Below are 7,427 nucleotides of genomic sequence, written 5' to 3' on the forward strand. Positions count from 1 at the left end.
AAATATTTAGAACCTTCTGTGCATAAGATACTATATTGCATCCTAGGTGGGTTGTAAGGGAAGCTTCTTCAAGACTATATGATTTAGCCAGGGAATGTCAACCCACATCAAGATTTATATATCCTACTTGAGAGTATAATCTGGGAATAATCTGAGAATATAATATGAGCAGGGAAGAAATTTGTATAAAACTGGATTGATCTCTGAGCGCTTCATGGAGGTGGTCAGCTAGATGAGTATATGACAGCCCCCACAAATGTGAGGGCTTTTGCAGAATGACCAACTCCATTCGATACTCTTAGAGGCATTTCTCCAGAGCAACACAGAAACTTTTGGGTTTTTCTGCCTTAGTTTAAGCAAGGTATGAGTAGATTATATCCCCTTAGTTTACATTCTTTTCTTTTTTTTCTTTTTTCTGATATGAGTAAAGAGTTGGCAGGCATAAAATGCAGGGAGACACTTACAATGCTGCTTTTAATCTTTCTCTTTCAATATGCTTATAAATAGCATGGTAAACTGTGAACCTCTTTCCTTTAGAAATGCTGATACCCCAAGGGCTTAGTCAGTTTCAAGGCTTTTGCAGAAAGCTGCATTACTTGGGTTTCTTTGAAATGAATACAGTTATTAAAATAGCAATGATTGTAGCTACTTGGTGGATTGGCACTAAAAATTGGTGCAGCCTGGGAGCTTCTTTTTCTAAAATTCACATGCACATAAATGTGTCCATGTAAAGATGTCAGTCAATAGTGTGGTTATAGCAGTTTAAAACTGACCAGTTTCTCTCTCCTTATGTAGGTTTACCTTGAAGGTTTGATATTGTTCTAAAAATTGTTTTTAATTAAAAAATAACAATGACCTGCTTTTGTAGTGATGTTTATTAAAGTAATAAAAGTCTGAAAATGTGCTCTTCCTTGTGAAATTTGGAAAGAAAAGACAATTCTTATAATAACATGTTACATTACCATGATTTCAATCCTGTGTCCCTCCTGGGTAGGATTTTGAATTCTGAGTAGATTGTTATCTTACCCTGGAGGTGATACTTCTCCCATAGAAAGCCAAGGAATGGTATCTTAAAAGCAGACTTATTATTTTTAACACTTCCTACACACCAGGACAAAAATGCCATTAGAATAGAGTTCCAAACACAGTTCTCATCCTTCTCCTTTTTGTCTGTAGTTACAAGCAAGAGAGGGGTGGGCAGGAAACACGTGAATAATCCACATACACCTCATTGAGTGTCTAAGCAATTAGGAAGCCCCCATGCAAGGGGGCTAAGATATATACTTAGGAATTTACGTGTCTTTGACTAATTGCCTCTGTTTGGCACATGGGTTTATTAATGGTCCTTTTGTCCTTTTCTTCTACCTCTGGCTATATCCCCATTGACTATCTCTAGCTTATTTTTTTTTTTATTGTTACTGTCACTTTTCTCTGTGTTTCAAGGTCTATTTTCCCTTCTGGTCAATATTTCTGCTTTATAACTTGCCAAATGTATGCTTTTCTTTTTTTTTTTTTCTTAAACTTTTACTAAGTCGTAGTGCTTTCTTTTCTTTGTAATAAAGAATTAGTATTCTACTTAAGAATAATTCAGGATATGCTTTCTTCCAAAAGGTTTTTCTCAATATTAGCAACACTCCCAAGCTGTCATCATATTCCTTGACTACTGAGTTTTTTTTTCTTGTGAAGAGATTAATTTTATTTGAATTTTTATGACACACTCATTATTTCTCATAACTCACATATTATCATGCAAGGATTTTACCTCAGCTATATGCCAAGTTTCTAATATATAGTTGTATACCCAGGGCACACTCATTAATACCACTAACATGTCAACAGTGGTCACCTAACTCTGTGAAATATGAAAATAAATTAAGAGATATAGACTCTAAATCCAGAAGAATTTATCTTTACATCACATGTGCTAACTACCCACTGTATCTGATTTGACTGTAATAATGTCCCCTTTAAATGGCATTACACTTTCAATGTTTGAAAATAAAAGTTCTAAATATTTTACCTGCCTTTTAAAGACTTTACCTAGACCAACTCTTCTCAAACTTTAGTCAGTGTACAAATCACCTAGAGATTTTATTATTTTATTCCTGGTCCCAGCCCTTATGTATTCTGATTTTATGGGTCTGTGTAGGACTCGTGGACTTTAGTTTAAAAACAAGTCCCAGTAATGCCAATACTGTTGGTCCAAGGAACACATTCTGGGCACAACTAAGACTATTAAATGGCATGTGTAACCTTTTTTTTTTTTTTTTTTTTTGGCTACGGACTAGCTGTATGTGTCAGGTATGGTACTGTATGTCAGTAGTGAATAAAACAGCTGTAGTGTCTGATCTTGAAAATCCCAGAAAATAGTGTATGTATAAACATTGTTGATGTAAGAATGTGGTGATGAGTTTAATACATAATGAATTAAATATGACTTCAGAATGTCCTGGGCCTTAAGCAGAGTTAAAACTTATTTATAATTATTTGGAGTGTTAGAATATTCAGAATTTGACTATATGCTTACTTAACAGTGAGTTTTATATGTTTTCTTGTTGTCTTTTCATTTTGATTTGAGGAATCCCCTTTAGCTTTTCTTATAAAGCAGGTGTAGTCATGATAAACTTCCTGTGCTTATGCTTCCTCTTCAATTTTGTAGGACAGCTTTGCCAGGTATAGTTTTCTTTTTTCTTTTTTTTTTCTTTCTATCAACACATTGAATATATTGCCCTACCCTCTCCAGGCCTGCAAATTTTCTGTTAAGAAATCCAATGATAGCCTTATTGGGGTTTCCTGGTATGTGATGAGTACTTTTAGAGAAGCTTTCATGTTATCACAAATGTAAAAGGATTAAATTTCCTAATCAAAAGGCATAAATGGCTAAATGGGTGAGAAGAAAAAAAGTCAAATAATATGCTGTCCTCAAAAGATTCATTATAGCTTTAAGGACATAGACTGGCTGAAAGTGAATGAATGGGAAAAGATATTCCATGAAAATGGAAACCATGAGAGAACAGGGATGGCCACACTTCTATCAGACAAATTAGATTTTAAATCAAAACTGTCACAAAGAGACCAAGAAGTCATCATACAATGAAAAATAATTCATCATCAAAAATATATAATGGCCCCCTTCCTCCTTTCTCCACTACCTCCTGCAGCTGCTTGTGTGGGATCAGCTGGCCATGGCCTGGGCAGTGGAACAAGCAGGTGTTCCCTGTACCCGACTAGGGCCATGGTACAGGCCTGGGACATGGACAAGTCTGCCCACAACCTGATGTGGCCCCACCACGCCAAGCCATCTCCTGCCCATACACCTGGAGCAGCTGTGCCAGCTGGGAGTTCTTTACTGTAAGCTTGTTGCTGACATATATAAGAATTATCCAGAATAACAAAATATTCAAAAAGAGAGAAACTACTACTGGATAGACATAATAACCATATGCAAGGATAAATTACCAAATAATGAAGAAAACATGAAGATATTCTACAAGGAGCATTTGTACCTCAACGATGAGATCTGCTACATCTTGGATGGCAGTGAGTACTTTGATGTGAGAGACAAAGAGGACAAGTGGATCCACATCTTCATGGAAAAAGGAGACATGATAACTCTTCCTGTAGGGATTTATCACCACTCCACACTGGATGAAAAGAACTAAGTGAAGGTCCTGTGTCTGATTGTGGGAGAACCAGTGTGGACAGCATACAACTGGCTAGTTGACCAATTTGAGGCTGGAGGGGCAGTACATGAAAGTTTTAGCAGACAGAGCAGTGGTGCTCCCAGGGCCTAGCTCACCCTCTGCCTTTGTGAATTTCCTGAACATGATCACAGTAGAGAACCTGTCCTCTCTCCTTGCTTTTATATTGGGGGACTAGGTGAACTTTTCTTTGCATGATTATTTGATCACAGTATGTTTTAAAGAAAGGAGATTTATTATAAAAGGGATTTTTACATGGAAGCAACTGTGGAAATGTGGACAAATCACATTAATTTTACCTTATTCAAGATCAGTGGTCATCAGTTCTGTATTAACATATGCATTGGACTTTAACCCAAATGAGAGTCATCTCCCTGAATGTAAGCACTAAGCTGATCCATCCAGACCTGGTCCTTCTACTGTAGGCAGATGTCAGTCTGTCTCATGCCTGCCTTGTAAGAAGGCGTCATAGTAGATTACAGGACTGGCTAGATAGAAGACACTTTTCTCCCCTGAGTGGGGAGTGCTGTCAGGGGTGAGCTCTCATATTCATTGGGGGGATACTCTGAATTGTTGATGCCATTTTCTTGTTCAAAATAAAGGAACTGCCTTAAGTTTATATAAAAAAGTTAATAACAACTACAAACATATACTCAACATCAGAGCACCTAAATACATAAAGCAAATATTAACAGAAGAGGGAAAGGTAGATAACTATACAATAATAGTAGGGACTATAATACCTCACTTTCAACAATGGATAGATATTCCAGATAGAAATTTACTAAGGAAACTGTGAAATTGAATAAAATTATAGACCAAATAGACCTTACAGACATAAACAGAACATTCCCATCAACAACAGCAAAATATATATTCTATGCAAGCACCCATGGAACATTGGGCCACACAATAAGTCTTAACAAATTGAGACACAAATCAAGTATCTTTTCTGACCACAATTGTATGAAACTAGAAATCAATAACAGGAAGAAAATTGGAAAATTCATAAATATATGGAAATATTAAACAACATGAAAACGAACACCCAACAGGTCACAGAATAAATCAAAAGAGAAATATAAAACCGTCTTGAGACAAATAATAATGGGGAGACACAACATACCAAAACTTTTAGGATGCAGAAAAAGTGCCTAAATTACAAAAAAAAAGGATTTCAAATAACCTAATTTTACACCTCAAGGAACTTGTAAAAGAAGAACAAACCAAATTGGCAAAAGGAAGAAAATAATAAAGTTTAGAGCAGAAATAAATAAAATAGAGATGAGGAAAAACAAATATAAAGGATTGACAGGATTTATTTGTTTTTTTAAAAAAAGATAAAACTAACAAACCTTTAGCTATATTAAGACAAAAGAGAGAAGACTTGTTAATAAAATTATAAATGAAAGATGGAGACATTGTAACTTTTATTTCTGATAGCACAGAAATAAAAAGGATCATAAGAAACCGCTATGGACAATTCAATTTGGAAGCATATTAAAAGTATTATACACCATGTTCAAGTGGGATTTATTCTCTGGGATGCAAGGATGGCTCAACATAGGCAAATCATTAAATGTGATACACCATATTAACAGAATGAAGGCTAAAAATCATATAACCATCTCAATAGATGAATAAACATAAAACATTATTTCATGATAAAAACTTCCAACAAATTAATTATAGAAGGTATATACCTCAACATGATAAAGGTTATATATCACAAGCCCACAGCTAACCTCATCATACTCAATGGTGAATAGCTGAAAGTTTTTCCTTTAAGATCAGGAACAAGATAAGGATGCTCACTCACACAATTTCTACTCAACATACTACTGGAAATCCTAGCCAGGACAATTAGGTAAGCAGAAAGAAATAGAAGGCATCCATATCAGAAAGGAAGAAGTAAAGTTGTCTCTGTCTATAGATGACACAATTTTATATAGAAAACCCTATAGATTCCCCTGGGGGGGGGGGGGACTCTGTTAGAAGTAATAAACAAATTTAGTAAAGTTGCAGCGTACAAAACTAACATACAAAAATTAGTTGCATTTCTGTATACTAATAATGAATTACCCAAAAAAGAAATTAAGAAAACAATACCATTAATACTAGCATCAAAAAGAGTAAAATACTTGGAATTAAATTTCACCAGGTAGGTGAAAATTTTGTACACTGAAAACTAGAAAATACTGATGAAATATTGAAGAAGAAACACAAAAATGGAAAGCTATCCTATGTTCATGGATCAGAATAATTAATATTGTTAAAATGTCTACACTACCACAACTGAGCTACAGATTCAATGTAATCCCTGTCAAAATTCCAGTGGAATTTTTCATGGAAATAGAAAAAAAATCATAAAGTTCATGTGGAACCGCAAAAGATACGGAATAGTCAAAGCAATCTTGAACAAGAAGAACAAAGCTGAAGGCATCACACTTCCTGATTTTAAAGTATACTGCAAAGTTACAGTGTGGTTCTAGCATAAAAAACAAACATATAGACCAATGGAACAGAATAGAGAGCCCAGAAATAAGCTCACACATTTATATGATCTTTGATATATGTATAAAATACATAAATTTATACATGCAGAGAGTAGATTGGTGGTTGCCAGGGACCGGGGTATAGGGAACTGGGGAGATGTTGGTCAATAGGTACAAAGTTTCAGAACTGCAGGGTAAATAAGTAACTGTAAATACTGTATTTTATATTTAAAATTTGCTGAACAGTAGATTTTAGGTGTTCTCACCAAAAAAAAAAAAAGTTAAATATGTGTTAAAAGTTAAATATGGGTATTATTAGCTTGATTGTGGTGATCATTTTACAATGTACATGTATATCAAAACATCATGTTGTACCCCTGAAATACAAATAAAATAATTAAACATACCTCAATAAAGCAGCGGAGGGGGGGGGGGGGCAATGAAAAGCTGTGACATTAGCCCTTTCTTGACTATTTTGAGTATAGGAGTCAGTCCTCCATGTCTAGCAACTGAATGGTAATAAAGGAATAAGGCATTAGAGCTGCCAAATGCTGAATGAGGTATATAGTATTATAATGAACAAACAGTTATTTCAAGACTATAAATGTTTGATCAGTATAGTATGTCAGTGATAATTCAGATCAGCTCTTTTGTCTAACCTTGGGGTGGTACTTACTTAAATAGCACAACTCTTGAAGGTTTACAGGAATATATTCATTGTTGTTACTTTCTAGGTAACTAAACAGAACCTAGGAAAGTTTCAGTGAATTGCCCAGGGTTACAAAAGTAATAAGTGAGAGATTTTTAAAACTAGAAATCCTAACTCCCCAACCAAATTAACATTTTCCACTTTGTGCTGAGCTTTCATAGAATGTCAGGAAAGTAAAGTCAAGATCATGGGCACTAACTTTATACTCTGCACCTGTATTAAATGACATTTTGAATGCACTCAACAACTGAATAGATAATGTTTTATTTCTGTTTTAATGCTTACTGAATAAGATAGAATTATAATGACTCCTCTCTAATCCTGATGTGTTGTATCATTTTGTGTATGCTTCTGTTAAACATATACAAAAACCCTAGATTTGCTTGGGGTTAATTGGCACAAATTGGGTTAGTCTTTTTGAGCAGGGATTATGTGGCTCTGGGGTGACATTCAATAGAAGACTTAATTAATTTTATGAAGCATAATGGCATTTTTCATTAATATTGTTCCTTAATTTTTCTT

General features: G+C 34.8%; 1 pseudogene; it reads left to right on the forward strand.

The window, feature by feature from the left end:
* Window positions 1–3,235: 3,235 nt before the first annotated feature.
* LOC113603349 (acireductone dioxygenase-like) lies at window positions 3,236–4,514 on the forward strand (annotated as a pseudogene).
* The last annotated feature ends 2,913 nt before the right edge of the window (window positions 4,515–7,427 follow it).

Source organism: Acinonyx jubatus, chromosome D1 (assembly GCF_027475565.1).
Source record: "Acinonyx jubatus isolate Ajub_Pintada_27869175 chromosome D1, VMU_Ajub_asm_v1.0, whole genome shotgun sequence".
NCBI classification, from domain to species: domain Eukaryota; kingdom Metazoa; phylum Chordata; class Mammalia; order Carnivora; family Felidae; genus Acinonyx; species Acinonyx jubatus.